This window comes from Onychomys torridus, chromosome 3, assembly GCF_903995425.1.
Source record: "Onychomys torridus chromosome 3, mOncTor1.1, whole genome shotgun sequence".
NCBI lineage: Eukaryota > Metazoa > Chordata > Mammalia > Rodentia > Cricetidae > Onychomys > Onychomys torridus.
The window spans coordinates 89,120,317-89,134,226 of NC_050445.1; the positions used below are offsets into that span (position 1 = coordinate 89,120,317).

At 47.1% G+C, this 13,910-nt stretch overlaps 1 protein-coding gene across 8 annotated transcripts in view; it reads right to left on the reverse strand.

Moving 5' to 3' along the window:
* Positions 1 to 13,910, reverse strand: part of Foxp1 (forkhead box P1) — a 607,655-nt gene that overhangs the window by 98,758 nt on the left and 494,987 nt on the right. Inside the window, exon 1 of one of the 8 annotated variants that reach the window (XM_036182193.1) lies at positions 1,409 to 1,432. The exons of 6 other annotated variants lie outside the window; for them this stretch is intronic. The gene's annotated coding sequence lies outside the window, so the exon portion shown is untranslated. Of the gene's footprint in view, positions 1 to 887; positions 1,017 to 1,408; positions 1,433 to 13,910 lie in introns of those variants that run through there. One more of the 8 variants, XM_036182192.1, reaches the window with a different exon arrangement.

A 13,910-nucleotide genomic window follows, 5' to 3' on the forward strand; every position in this document is an offset into this window, starting at 1 on the left:
CTCCACTGAAGGCCAGTTCAGATGGGAGTTCGTGATGACAAGCCTTCAGCTTCCGGCCCTTCCAACCCAAACCTTGCTCACTACTTTATGAACGTGGCCAAGTAAAGCCACAGTGGATGCGTATCTCCAACCTGCCGGAGTGCAGGGCACAGCCTGCCTGCCTGCTGAGGTGCTGGGATCTCTCCTTCCTCCCTTACCCAGGGTGCGAACTCCTTGAAAATCAACAGCTAAGCTGCAAAGACGCCTGGACAGACAGAAACAAACTACCAGAAGCAAAAGAAACTGCAACACTGGTTCCACTGAGCTAAAGGTTTTTCTATTTCACACGCTCTGGGAGTGACATCAATCACATACCCCAGATGGATGCCCCCGGAGTGGTGTGGCGGGATGGCACCGAGGGATAGCCAAAAGGGCTTTACCAAAGTGGCTTCGCGAAGGCCACGCCAGCGGAAAATGAATCGCCAACACCGGGGAAAGAGGCAGAGAGAAAGAGAGAAATAGACGCAGGACTTCCTCCAACTCCCAACTCCATTTCACCCAGGAACAGTTTTTAAAAAGAGACAAGAGAGCATAACAGAAGCGAGGGAGCTCTGTGTCCAGGACCCACAGGCCTGGCTTCCCACCCTCCTGTTCCTCTCCGCCTCCACTTCCAGAGCGCAACTCCGCTCCAAGTTGATCAACAGCGCCAGGGCTGGTGCTGCCGAGCCTGAGAGTCAAGTTGAAGGCTGTGGGGCGCCCCTGCCTTCCCTGGCTAGCTCCCCCGGAACCCCGGGAAGCTGGCAGCGCATAGCCCGGGATGATGGGGTGGGTTGGGGGAGAGAAAGAGGAGGAGGAGGACAAGGAGGAGGAAACGAAGCGGGCAAAGACGGAGGAGGACCGGGACCAACCTGACACTCTCCATGTAGCCGCCAGGCGCGCACAGCCGGCTCGGGGCGCCCGCGCGGGGCCGGGCTGGGTCCGGCGGCCTCGGTGCAGGCGGACTGCACGCGCAAGGGGCGCTCGGGCTCGCGGGCTGCCGTGCCGCGCCGCGCCCACCCGCCCCGCCTTGCTCCACCAATCACAACCCGCCTCTAAACACCCCGCGCCGCCGCTGCGCCCCACACAATGGGCTCCGCCCGCGCCCCGCGCCCCGGCCCCCTCCGCGCGCGGCAGGTGAAACCGACGCTCGGCCCCGCCGCCCGCCTTTTGTCTCCCCAGCAACTCCTATTTAATTGCTGTTAACCCGGTGACCCCCCTCGGGCTGACGTCTGGGCCGGAGCCGGGCACCGCGCCGGGGCGCACATCTCCTCTCCCCCACCCTGAATCTCCCCCTTCTCTCTCTGCGCCCCGGGGCCCCCGCTGCCCAGCCGGCTTTGGGGAAAGGGCTTGTTTGTTTCCCTCTTTGAAACTGACAAAGAGTTGTCCTAACCTTCCGGGACGCTGAGCAGGAGGGCCACCCATGCGCCCTCCGCCAAGCAAGCCCACAGCCCCAGCGGCTCTGAGCTACCGAAGCAGCCCAAGGGCAGGGTTGCGGGGCGCCAAGCTACGCCTTTCCTCGAAAACCCGGCTCGGTGGAGAACTTTCGCTTCACGTCGGTGGTGGGGCCCTGCCACCCTTGCCGATCCAGAGGCCGCCTCACAAAGTGAGCCTGTGCACGCAGGGAAAGAACCCCACATGGGGCTCCAAATAATCCACAACCCAACTTGCCTCGATACTTCCCCTCTAGACCGACAGCTGCCACACGTTTGCTAAGAAATAATTCTTGAAATTCCTTTCTTATTTATGCAACATCAGCCACAACAAAAGCGCCTCTCAACAGGCACTTTGAGATGACCCCGGTTAGAAACACTCACTGCTTAGATGCGGAGAGCTGAGAGCAGAGTTGCTTTTTTTTTTTCCTTTTCTTTTCAAGTCACCAATAATGCTAAACTTTGTTGGCTCAAGTGGCAGGATTTAAGTGGCAGGCAGGTTAGCCTAGGTAACAGCAGCTTCAGAAATCACCTCTCAATTTTGCCATTTCCAAACTTAGAGAAGAACTTTCTGGTTTGTGTAGTATTTCAAAAGACCAAAACAACAACCAACAACAAAACCAACCAAAACATTTTTTTTTTATTATTTCCTTTAAAATAACAAGGAAACAGTAGTGAGATCAATGATTACCCACTTCTCTTCAATTTGAATCTTTTTTTTTTTTTAAGTAACACAGTATCACCCAGTCAATTCCAGGACTTTCACTTGAAAGTACTTTTCAACTTGAGGTGTATTAAATGCAGGTTGCTACGAACCAGAAAGCACACTGATAATATTTCTAAGCAAGAAAACACTTGGACTTGAGTGAGGTCAGCAAGGGATAGACATTCCCCTCCCCAGGAATCTGCCTGGAAAATGCAAGACCCCCCACCCCCACCTCCCACATCTCTTCAGGTGTTAAATGAAGTGTAGTGTACACCACTCTGTACATTGAAGTGTTTTGTGTCAGATAACAAATTTATTAATGGTCTTTATTTTGTTTTTCCCCCAGGTCACAAAAATGTCACCCAACCCTTTCATGAACATTCAATAAAGAACCAGGGTGGCTTTGGGGATGGGGGTTGGGGGTAGGAGAAGGGCCTTGACTCTGACAGAAAACCCTAACCCCTTCATCAGTAGAACTCTGAGTTTTAAAGAAACAGAGTGCTTCTTCCAGAAGGGCAGGCAGGAACCCCAAAGTAGGAAATGAAAATAGAGGAAGTTTTCCTCAAACCAACACCCCGCAGAAAGTAGAAACAGCCATTTTGAAACACACAGTGATTTTTTTTTAAAGAAATCTTAAATTAATTTGAGAGTTAACGAGTGTGAACAAAGCTGGGGTGAGCTGGAAATCAACGACATGTTTCCTCCAGCCTGAGATCCGCAGGAGCTACCCATAAAACTCATGCATGCTTTGACAAGCAAGGCTCCCTCCACGCAGTGTTTATCGGTTAATAGTCGCCAGGAGCTTCAAAACAAACAATAAACAAACAGGCAAACAACAACATTACCGACGCTCAGGACCCAGCTGTGGAGGCCAGCCATACACAAAATAATTAAGGAGTGACGCAATGCCAGTGCTAACTCAAGTGCTAAATTGCATGGTGCTGGCTGGGAGCACCCTGGGACTGCAGAGCAGGAGAGCACCCTGAGAGGTCTGGTAATGCCCCTTGGGGAAGTTGTGTGTAAAGGGCTGATGGTTTGGATGAGAAGGTAGGAGAGCAGGCAGAGGGAAACTCTGACTTAGCCACTAGCCCAGAGGCCACCTGGAGCCCAGGCCACCCTCTCCAAACAGATAGAGGACACAGTGACTCAGAGGCCAGTGTGGGTAAGGAGCCGAACCACCAGTGAGAAGGTTGTGTTTCTTTGTAGGAGCCTGGGAGTTTTGGGGTAATTTTGGGAATCCTAGGGTGGCCTCGTGAGGTTTTGGGCCATGAGATTCTGGCATTCAGGGAGAGTTGCTACACTCCATGCCTTGAGGAAGATATATAAATATTAAACCTCTCAGTGACAGAGAAGTCATAATTCCTGCCATTTTTTCATCACCTCCAACACAAGGTTGGGAAAAGCTAGGGGGAAAAGGGAAAGACAAAGAAAAAAAAAGAAAGAAGAAAGGAAAACAATTAGGTTATCATGGGGGCTTTGACTTAGTTTACTTAGCCCAGAAGCTGATACAGCTGTAATCTCAATGGAAATTGCCATCCCATTTTCCAGAGGGAGAAACTAAGTTTCAGTAATGCAAACTGGGAGCCAGGCTTGGTGGTTAACATGTCTCTAATACCAGCAGCACTTGGGAGGTGGAGTCAAGAGTTCATGGTTATCCTCAACTACATAACAAGTTCCAGGCCAGCCTGGGCTCCATGACAATTTGTCCCAAAACAGAAAAACAAAAACAAATAAACAAAAAACCAGAAAGGCGGCTTGGTTTTGTTTCCCCATGAGTCAAACCATGAGTCTAAGGCAAAGCAGACACTGGGGTAATCAAAACAAGGGAGGGGAGCAGGCTTCACACACAGGACACCTGGGGGAGGGGTGGGGGGGGGGGGGGGGGGGGAGGCTCAAGTTTAAGGAAGGGTGAAGGAAGCGATAAATACTGTACTTAAAAACATTTTTGATGCCCACATCCTAACACCCACAACAGACACAGTCTTGTTCAAACACCACACATTAACAAACCTGTCAGTTGCTAAATGAGTCCATTGTGCCCTGGCTGTGCACTTAAGAAGAGATTACTATGATCCCATACCAAACTCTAACCACCAAATAATACACCTGGGACCTGAGTCGGCTACTCTGGTTTTGCGGAGCCTCAGCCCTGAACACAGAGGGAAGTGAAAGGTTTTACTGCCCGTTCTGAGCTGGGAAGGGAGACGACGTATTAAAGGCAGAGTCGGCAGGAGGAACATCCCCTCACGACATTATTGGACATGTTGATAAATGGTGCCACAGCAGTAAGGTAGACACGGTCACAGGGCTCTGGCCCACGTGCTTCTCAGCATCTGCTTGGCCAGAGCTGCTTGCACACAGCTACAGAAAGGAGACAGTGATGGGTCCAAAAATGAACTGTGTCTGAGAGGCCAAAATCTAATGCAAGTTCATGGTCTTTTTCCAAATGATGCTTGCATTAACACTTGCTCCACCACCACCACCACCCTTTCCCCAATTAATTTAGTAGAGTACCCAGAATAGAATGACAGAATTTAAAAAGGAAAAAAAAAATCTATCAAGTGATTCTTTTGCTGAGGCCAGGGGATAGAAATTGTAGGTCCTTCTCCACCCAGCACCATGTTGATGGACTGCCAGAGAGACCTGCTTCTTCAGAAGGAACTCCCCTGCACAGTCCTCCAAAGACCACCAGCAGGGCCAGCCAATTAGAGTTTCTAAATTGCAACAGCCATGCCCCATTCCTGAGATTTGGGCATTTGTCTCTAAGGAACCCCATTTCTGTCTTGATTGAAGCAGTGCTTTTACTTAAAACTATAAATTAATACATCATCCATCTGCAGGGAGCGCAAGCAGTTAGCTGCCTATCGATACTGTTTATGTCGTTGTTATGTCTACGCTGACAATGAAACTAATTATGTTGTTTTTCATCTGTGCCTGTTAGTTTGGCCAAGGGAAAAGCCTCTGCTGCTCAGGAGTTTAAGTTTCTCTTTATGACAGTCTCCAAATTGCCATTCACATCTTCAACAAATGCAACATTTTACAATGTCAGCGTCACAGGGTAATTTATATATGTACACATGTCAACATTATAATGGCTACATGAGCTACGGAAAACATTTACAAAAGAAAATGTTTAAAAATTCTTCACTGAGACCCTGTCTCCAAAAAAAAAAAAAAAAAGAAGAAAGAAAAAAACTCCTTCATGATAAATGTGAAGACATTCCCGAACATCAAAGTAAACAAAATCATCCATAGAAAAGAGAAACAGCAACAACCTCTCTGAACCCTGCATCTAACGGACTAATAAATCACCCTCTCTAGTTTATGATAAAACTGTAAGTGTGCTGCTTTTGCTACAGGTTACAACAGATTACATGGATGTGTGTAAAATTCTCAAAATCGGGCATGTTTTAGGGCAGGAGAGAATTCCCGCATGGGCTTTATCCTTCAGGCATGGGGTAGGGTGGGGGGAGTCAGGACCACCACAAGTGACACTCTCCATGTCCCCTCCCAAGAGTGACAGCACCTATAGCTCACCCACGTTAACGTTAACCCTGGGCAGGAAGCTTAACAGGAAGAGGGCATGAAGAGGAACGAAAAGACGGCTCTTCGGGGGAAAGAAATTCCTTTTCAAATTTTTTTTTTTTAACATTTAATTATGTGGAAACTCGATGGTATCAGGTGGAGCCACTGACCACCTTTAGTGGAGTCAGCTTTTCAGGAGGTGTGAGTGTGCCACAGGCAGACGAAGAGACAGAGCAGCATGTCCCATCTTGCCCTGGGAACAAAGCTTACAGATCCTCCTCCTATACCACGCCACCCTCCTCTGACCCTGGGTTGACACACCCTCATGTCAAAACCTTCTTTACGCCTGCCCTCTGCTGGTAAGGCTGCCAGGATTTAAAATTTTCATCTATCTCAACTTCTTTGGAAGACAACTTTTAAAAGCCAGACAGAGAGAAGACGTGTAAGGATTAATTAACTGAAAGGCGCACATAAGAGGCCGAAGCAAAGCAGAGGAGGGTGGGCAGGGGCACCAACAGCAAACTGTGGTACTTTTAATGGCCAAACCACCATTCGGCTATTCTACTGCCAGCTGGCTCAGGGTTAATGACTCGGCCATGCAAACTCTATGTTTAGCTGGCCTAGGAGAGCAACCTGCATGGCTGTGGGCATACTGCCTTCTCTGGCACACTCTCCCGGGAGACTATGTCAGCGCATTTTCAACAAAACACCTTCTTAGCAGTAATGGGCCACTGTTCTTGTTTCAATAGTCCCTAAGGTTTCATGATTTAGTACATTTAGCTGAGACAAGTTCAAGTTTTCTTCTGGCATTCAGAAGATCCATCAAAGGAGGAGGGCTCTCTTGCCTGTCCTGTATATGAAAAAACAGTTAACTTTTGAATAGTCATTGGCGAGAGAGATGTCCCCTAAAGAAAGGGCTGCTGCGCTCCAGGCCCCATCCAGCTACCCAGTGCTTGCAGGCCAGCCTTGAGGCTGCTGGAGGGCTCTGGCTTTTAGGGGGTAAATTTCCACAGTGGCATGCTGGGGTTTAACAGTGCATCCCCTGTCAGTGTCAATGGGAAGCAGGAGGCTTGCACAAATCCCTGCATAGCATTTCAAAAATATATCTCAGGATGGGAAAATGAAGCTTAGCAGTTGCAACCTCAAAAGCATTCAGGAAGTCGCACTCCTGACAGCGCTTTAGATGCCCAGTAAATGCTCTTATAAAGAACACCCAATCCAGCGGACAATAAATCTTACACCAGGGAAGCCCACACAGGGCTGCGGAATCCCCTCTAAAGATAATTGCCTTCCACACAGTGTGGTAAAGAAACCACTACATGGAAAACATTTTCTGTAGCCCAGAAGCTCACTTTTCTTTCCTTAATAGTCAGCGATCTCTCTCTCTCTCTCTCTCTCTCTCTCTCTCTCTCTCTCTCTCTCTCTCTCACACACACACACACACACACACACACACACACACACACACACACACTTAACCCTCTACCTTGAAGAGTAGCCGTAGCAATGTGCAAGAGTGTATCTACTTTTAGAGAGAAAGGTTAGGAGGCCTACTCCTGGAGTAGGGGAAGGAAACAGAGGCTGGAGAAAGAGGATGCCTGCAGGAACAGAAACGTGAGAAGGGAATCTAAGGGGTGCATCCTTATAGATAACCTTGGACTCCCCAAGTCAGTCTTTGAAGGCTCCTTAGTTTCCAGACAGTTCCAAGTGCTAGGGCATATCCAACAGGCACAGAAAGAGGTGGGCAGAGCTTTTCTAATCCAAGGTGGCCTCGGGTGGTCTGGATCTTATTCTCCACATGGTCATGAATGAATACTGTAGCTGTGGGTAAATCATATCCATTCTTAGGGCCTACATATGTCCCCTAGACAAACAGACGGATGGATGGAAGATGGCCTAAGTGATCTTAATCTGTAAGTATTATCTGTTTATAGTGTTAGTCCTATGTAAAACAACCAGAAGACAGTTTAAGGACAGAAAGAAGGGTGGAGAGATGGCTCAGTGGTTAAGAGTATTTCCTGCTGTGGCAGAGGACTGGAGTTTGGTTTCCAGTACCCATAAGACTGCTTACAATCATGTGTGACTCCAGCTCCAGGGGATCTGACACCCTCTTCTGGCTTTCTTGGGTACCAGGTACCCATATGGTATACATACATACAATAAGAATACACACACACACACACACACACACACACACACACACACACACCACATTAAAGAAAGAGATGGCAGATGTTATGGTGCATACCTATAATCCTAGCACTGGGATAGAAAGTGAGCAGTTCATGGCCACCCTCTAAAACACAGTGAATTTAAAGCTAGCCTGGGCACTATGGAGCCTGTCTCAAAACAAAACAACAGGAAAAGGTAGTATGAGATTTAGCATTTGGGAATCACAATCAAGTCACCAGTAAGGAAGAGAGCAATAACCACAAATGCACTTGTATGGGAAACCTCCCACAGCCTGGACTGGGATCCTAATCTGGAAAATAAACCCTATTATCTGGGTGTGGCAGTACACAGCTGCAGTCCCATGAAGAGGGAGGCTGAGGCAAGAGGAGCATGCATCTGAGGCAAGCCTGGGTAAGTAACAAGACCTGGTCACAGAAACAAACAAAACACACCAAGAGAAGACGTAGGGGTGAGAGGGTAGAGGACACAAGGGAGGGACCTCAGGAATTAGCAGCAGTTGTGCGGCATGGAGTAAGTCATAGTCACATACAGGCTTTGTGACATGGCTGACTGTGAATAGATGAGGTCTCAGCTGCAGACACGAGATGCCTGAATTTCCAAACACAGTTGTGATCTTTAGGCTTGCAACGTTCCCCCTCTCTTCCTTAACCACCTCAGTCGGTCTGGGTCAACTGCCAGAAGCCTCCTCCCACCAAAATGGGTTCTGAATTTCCTTCCAAGCCATTCACCTGCTTCCGTGTCCTGCTGGAAGTAGGTGAAAGGACAGTTCCATGCATCAGGATGATGTTGGGATGACAGGCTCAAAGCCCCACCTAGGGCTGGACTGCAGGGGAAATTCTGGGGACAACTGTCACTGAGACACCGGGTCCCTTTTGAGTCAAAGAGCTCTAGAGGAAACACACACAGAGAAAGCATGCAGTCCTGCCTGCAGGCTGATTCTGTAGTCTTTGTATTGCTCCAAATGGCATTTCAGTCTTCACGAGGAAAAGGAGCAGATGAAGCAGGAAGCTTTCAGGTCACATAGAACTTCCCTCTCTTCAAACAAATAAGGCATTGTGTCTGAACAATAGAAGGGATGTCTAATTGATCTTAATTAAATTCACTGATGTCCAATTTTTGAGATGGGTCAGGGCACATCTATGTAATGTCACAACCCAACAGGCCGGACCTCTGGGATTGAAGGGCACTGTGGTTAACCGCTTGCTGACACCCTCCATCATCCATCAGCATCCACCGCCATCCATCAGTATCCACCTCGGTCTACCCTCCTAGTTCAGTATCTTGCTTGTATCCTTCCCTACCCCATGTTAAACCTGATGTCTTGATGGACACGATCTCAAAGTTCACCCTCAGCAGCTGCAATGCCTCACCAGGACCAGCCTAAGAATAGTGCCATACCCTGCCATGAATGACATCCTATGAAACAGAAATCTATCTGTGCCCACGGCCCCTTGGAGTTACAGCAAGAGAGATGTCTGAACTCCATAGAGCTATTGGCTACCAGTGAATCACAGAAGTACATTTTGTATTTTTTTATCCACATTAGAAGCAATTATCTGCCTCACAGTGGATAGATATTGCTACATTTTTTTGCTCAGGGGTTAGTGTGCCCATGCACTAGTGAACGTCTGCAATGTTTGGCAAGACCTCAGTCCCCAGATATATGTCTCCAAGCCCTCTGGTGCAGGTAACTGTGGGGGACTCCTCTGCAGTCATTCTGCTAGTGAATGAACGAGCTGAGATGGGATTCTCTAACCCTTCTCTCCTCTAGAACTCCAGCTTTCTTACTGGCCAGTCTTCATGCTAGCTGCAAAGCTCAGTTGACTTAAAGGCAAGAGACAAGAAAACCAACAACAAAAGACCGTGCCAGCCTCAAACACGGGGGTGGTGGGAAGCCCACAGAGAGGTCACTGAAGGTCATAGATAGGGGTTATGTCCTGGGACGTTGGCAAAGAATCTGGCAAATTAAAGGGAAATGAAAGAAAGGTGAGCGGTACCCGGCAACATGATTGAAGATAAAATCAGAGGTTATTGTGGAAGTGTGTGATGGCTGTAGCATTTCCTGTAACTCCTCCTCACCAACAGAAAACTATAAAGTACATATTGGTAAACCTACTTAATAGCTAGATAGAGTGAGGCTCCAAGAGTTTAAATGACTTATCCAATATCTTATTGTGAGTAAGTAGAGAGCTGGGACTTAATGATCCATAATACTCCCCTAGAGACGGGGCTGGGGCTAGATGTAAGCCTGGGACAGAAGACAAATGTGGCCACAGATCATCAACTGATGGATACAAATTAATCCGAAAGCAGTAACATTCTGGCATCCTTTCTGCTGTGTACACAAATGTACAGGGGCTGTTCTTGAAAAGGCTAACAGGATGAAGGATTAAGAAGACAGAGGGGCTAAGACAACTTGTGTGTGCATTCCTTTGATTAGGGAGCACTTCACACTCCTCTCTATTGTGGGAGAGACTTTGCTCCGTAGTTTCCATTTTTCCCTTAGTGACCTCCTTCTAACACATTACCAGACACCAACCAGTGGCCATCAGCCATGGTCTGCATGGTGCCTGGCTATACTTTTGGTAAATATCTGATCTCCCTTTGCCTCAGTTTCCTCAAACTTCACCCACCAGAGGCTTAGAGAAGATGGAATGGGTCACCACTTGGGGTGCTGTCAACAACGAAATTCTTCCCATTGCTTTCACTGTCGTCACACACAATCTTCTCCTCTGGCTATAAGGAATTTCCACAAACCAAAACATGTCTTCAGTCCTCTGGGCTGCTTATATTCCTAGGAAGGAGGGTATACCCTAACTTCCACAATGCACCTAGGCAATAACTCTTTATGCAATTAAAAAAAAAAAAAAGACAATTGGTGGTTCTGGGCTTGAAATCTAAGGTTACTAGAACAAGAACCTGCCCCCTGAGGGCAAAATGGCCACCTCATTTAAATGCCCAGCTGACCAGGTGTACAACATCCACCAGCTAGAGCATCTCCTGGGTTCGCCAAAGGATTGTGATGGTCTGGTGAAGAGCAAGCTCTCCAGGAGCTACTGAGCCCATTTTTTTGGAGGGTTATTCTGCTCCAAATGGCAAGAACTGTCAACTATTGGCTAAAAAGAGAGCTACCTTTGAAAAACCTTCTGAGTTTGTGTGTGTGATGTGAGTATGTTTGTGTGTGGTTATATGTATGAATACATATGTATGCATGCCACAACATACGTATGGAGGCCAGAAGACAAACTCAAAGGCCAGTCCATTCCTTCCACCTTGTTTAAGACAGTGTCTCAGGGATGCTTTGTCTTGTGATAATAGTTGACCTACAAGCTTCAGGGAAGGTGCCTCTCTCCCACTGTCTTCATAGCAGTGAGATGGCAGATGCCAGCTACTACCTATTTATATAGGTTTTGTGGATCCAAACTCAGGTGCTCATCCTTGTACAACCCACTGAGCCATCGCCCCAACCCTAGAGACTTCATGTTTTCTGAATCTTTAGACCATTTTCCAACATTTTGTTTCTGTTATCTCATGATGTACAGAGTGCGTCTCCAGAAAAGAAAACCTTCCATGGAGTCCAGCCAGCTTGGCTATGGAGAGTGCTCAGCATCAAAGTTTGATGGCCTAACAAAAGTTAAGATTCTTTTCAAAGTTTCTAGTATACTTCCCAACGTGAAAAATGGAAACTACTCAGTGACCCAAGGACACTTGGGATGGCCTCTCTCGGTCATGTTTATTTTCCTAGTGAACACCAAATCAACATGCAAGGATCCTAGCAGAGAAGCTCTTACCTGGACCTCTGGGACAAGGGACATTTTGAAATGAGAGAAAGGTCAGCCTGAATATGAAAAGGATGTTGTTCTGCTCAGCAAGATCCATGGACAGGCTAGGAAGGCAGTCAGACTATGGGAACAGTCTACTCAAACATCACACAGGAGATGTCATGAGCACAAACACTGGCAAATGTGGTAACCTGGCATGGTTGGCCACTTAAAACCCAGGCTCTAACAGCATCCGTGGAATGCTGAAGACCTGTTGTTTTTCCTCTCGCTTTCGCTGTGTTTGCTAAATCCAAGTTTTAGCCATTGTCTGTCTCACCCCATCCCGTCTTTCATCTCCGTATTACCATCGTCTCTCCTGGTGTTGACCTCAGCTGGGTCAAACACACACCTACTGGTTCCCAAGCCAGTTGTCTGGCCTTCTTCGTGCTGTCGTGATATGCTTTCAACCTGTGATTTCTGAGCTTCCAAGAAGGAGATTTTGATGTAGTGGATCCGTAATGTACCTCTTGATTCTTTGAGGTGGCTAGTTTGACATCCAAGCAGGGTATGGAAACCACTGGCATAAACTGAATGAGAATACACTCAAGGGCTAGATATTTGGGTTTCCAACGAGTTACAGTAGCACCAAATTAGACCCAGATAGATTGCTATTCAGATGAAATAAAACAAAAGTTTGGAGAGACCTCTTGTCTAAGCAGAAGCAACTTCCAAAGCATTGTAGACCGAGTGACAACCCTTTTAGACTCTGTGGAAGAGAACAGGGCCCTGGCACACCACCATAATCAGGAGAGCACTGACCATTCATTCACATAGCTCTTAAACCCTGTACCATGGCTCCAATCTCTGACCCATGGGCCTAGTCTTAGCATACCTGCTCTGGAGGCTTCTGCCTCCATAGGAGGCTCTTATGAATCTCATTCAATTGTTTCCAATAAACTAAGGGACTTTTGGAGCGGGGTGAGGGGGGCAGCTAAAGACCAGTCTAAGACAGTGAAGCTGAATATTACAGATGAGGAGAAAGAAGCCACATCTAAGTAACAAAAAATACCCCTCTACTGGGCAAAAGTATCATTTCCATCAGAAAGATGAACACACCCAGTAAAAGAGGCCCCTGACCTACCTATGTTCCCATCCATGGCATGGAACTAAAAATGGTACCATATTCCTGACTCCCTAGCATCCCAGCAAATACCAAAGAGTGTCCTGCATAAGGGCCTTTCTCTGTTTCCTTTTTTTTTTTTTTTTTTTTTTAAGACAGGGTCTCACTATGCTATTCCTGACTGGCCTAGAACACAATGGCCTCATTCTACCTCCCAAGTGCTGGGATTAAAGTTGTGTGCCATCTGTTGGGCAGTGATAGCTCACACCTTTAATATCAGCACTTGGGAGGCAGAGGCAGAAGGATCTCTGTGAGTTCCAGGACAGCCAGTGCTCCACAGAGAAACCTTGTCTTGAAAAACAAAACAAAAACAAACAAACAAAAAAAGATGTGTACCATCACACCCAGCTCCTTTGTGCGTGTATATATATGTAATTCTCTGAACCATAAGCTCAAAAATTCAAATCGGTGATGTGACTTTCCTTCTTTTGTCACCTACAAGACCTATATCAGCTATGAGGAAAATGAAACCAAGTACTTGCCAAATAACATCTCTGCATGGAAGATGAACACTTCATATAAGAGACACAGGCCAGCCCTGCCATGTTAAGCAAAGCCTTGATGACAATTTATAGATGAGTGATGTCAAATGCGGAAAAATACAAATGCACACAGGGTCCATGACCAGCTTCTTTTGAAGTTTAAAAACAAAACAACTAACAGAAACAGTTTATAGTACTGCCAAGAATGGAGTGTACAGCCCTAGGTACACTCGAATGACTGAGACCAACAAGCTGTATCTACAGAAAGTGGGCACTACTGGGGTTTTTGAAACACCACCAACTCCCGTTGTTCTTACTAGCATAGTCTAACTGAAAGAATTTATCTGGGCAAAGTAATACACTCAGTGCTTGGAAGGTTAAGGGAGGTGAGTGGTGAGTGAGCACAAGACCCACCTGAGCTACGGTAGTCTGTCGAAATTCTAAAAATTATTAAGTCACACACACACACACACACACACACACACACACACACACACACACACACAGATTAACCTAGGCTAGAAGACACTGCTCAAGTGTTTCTAGTAACAGGACATTGTGAAATGAGATCTGTACTATCCAAGGAGACTCTTCTCTATAATAATATAGGGGAGA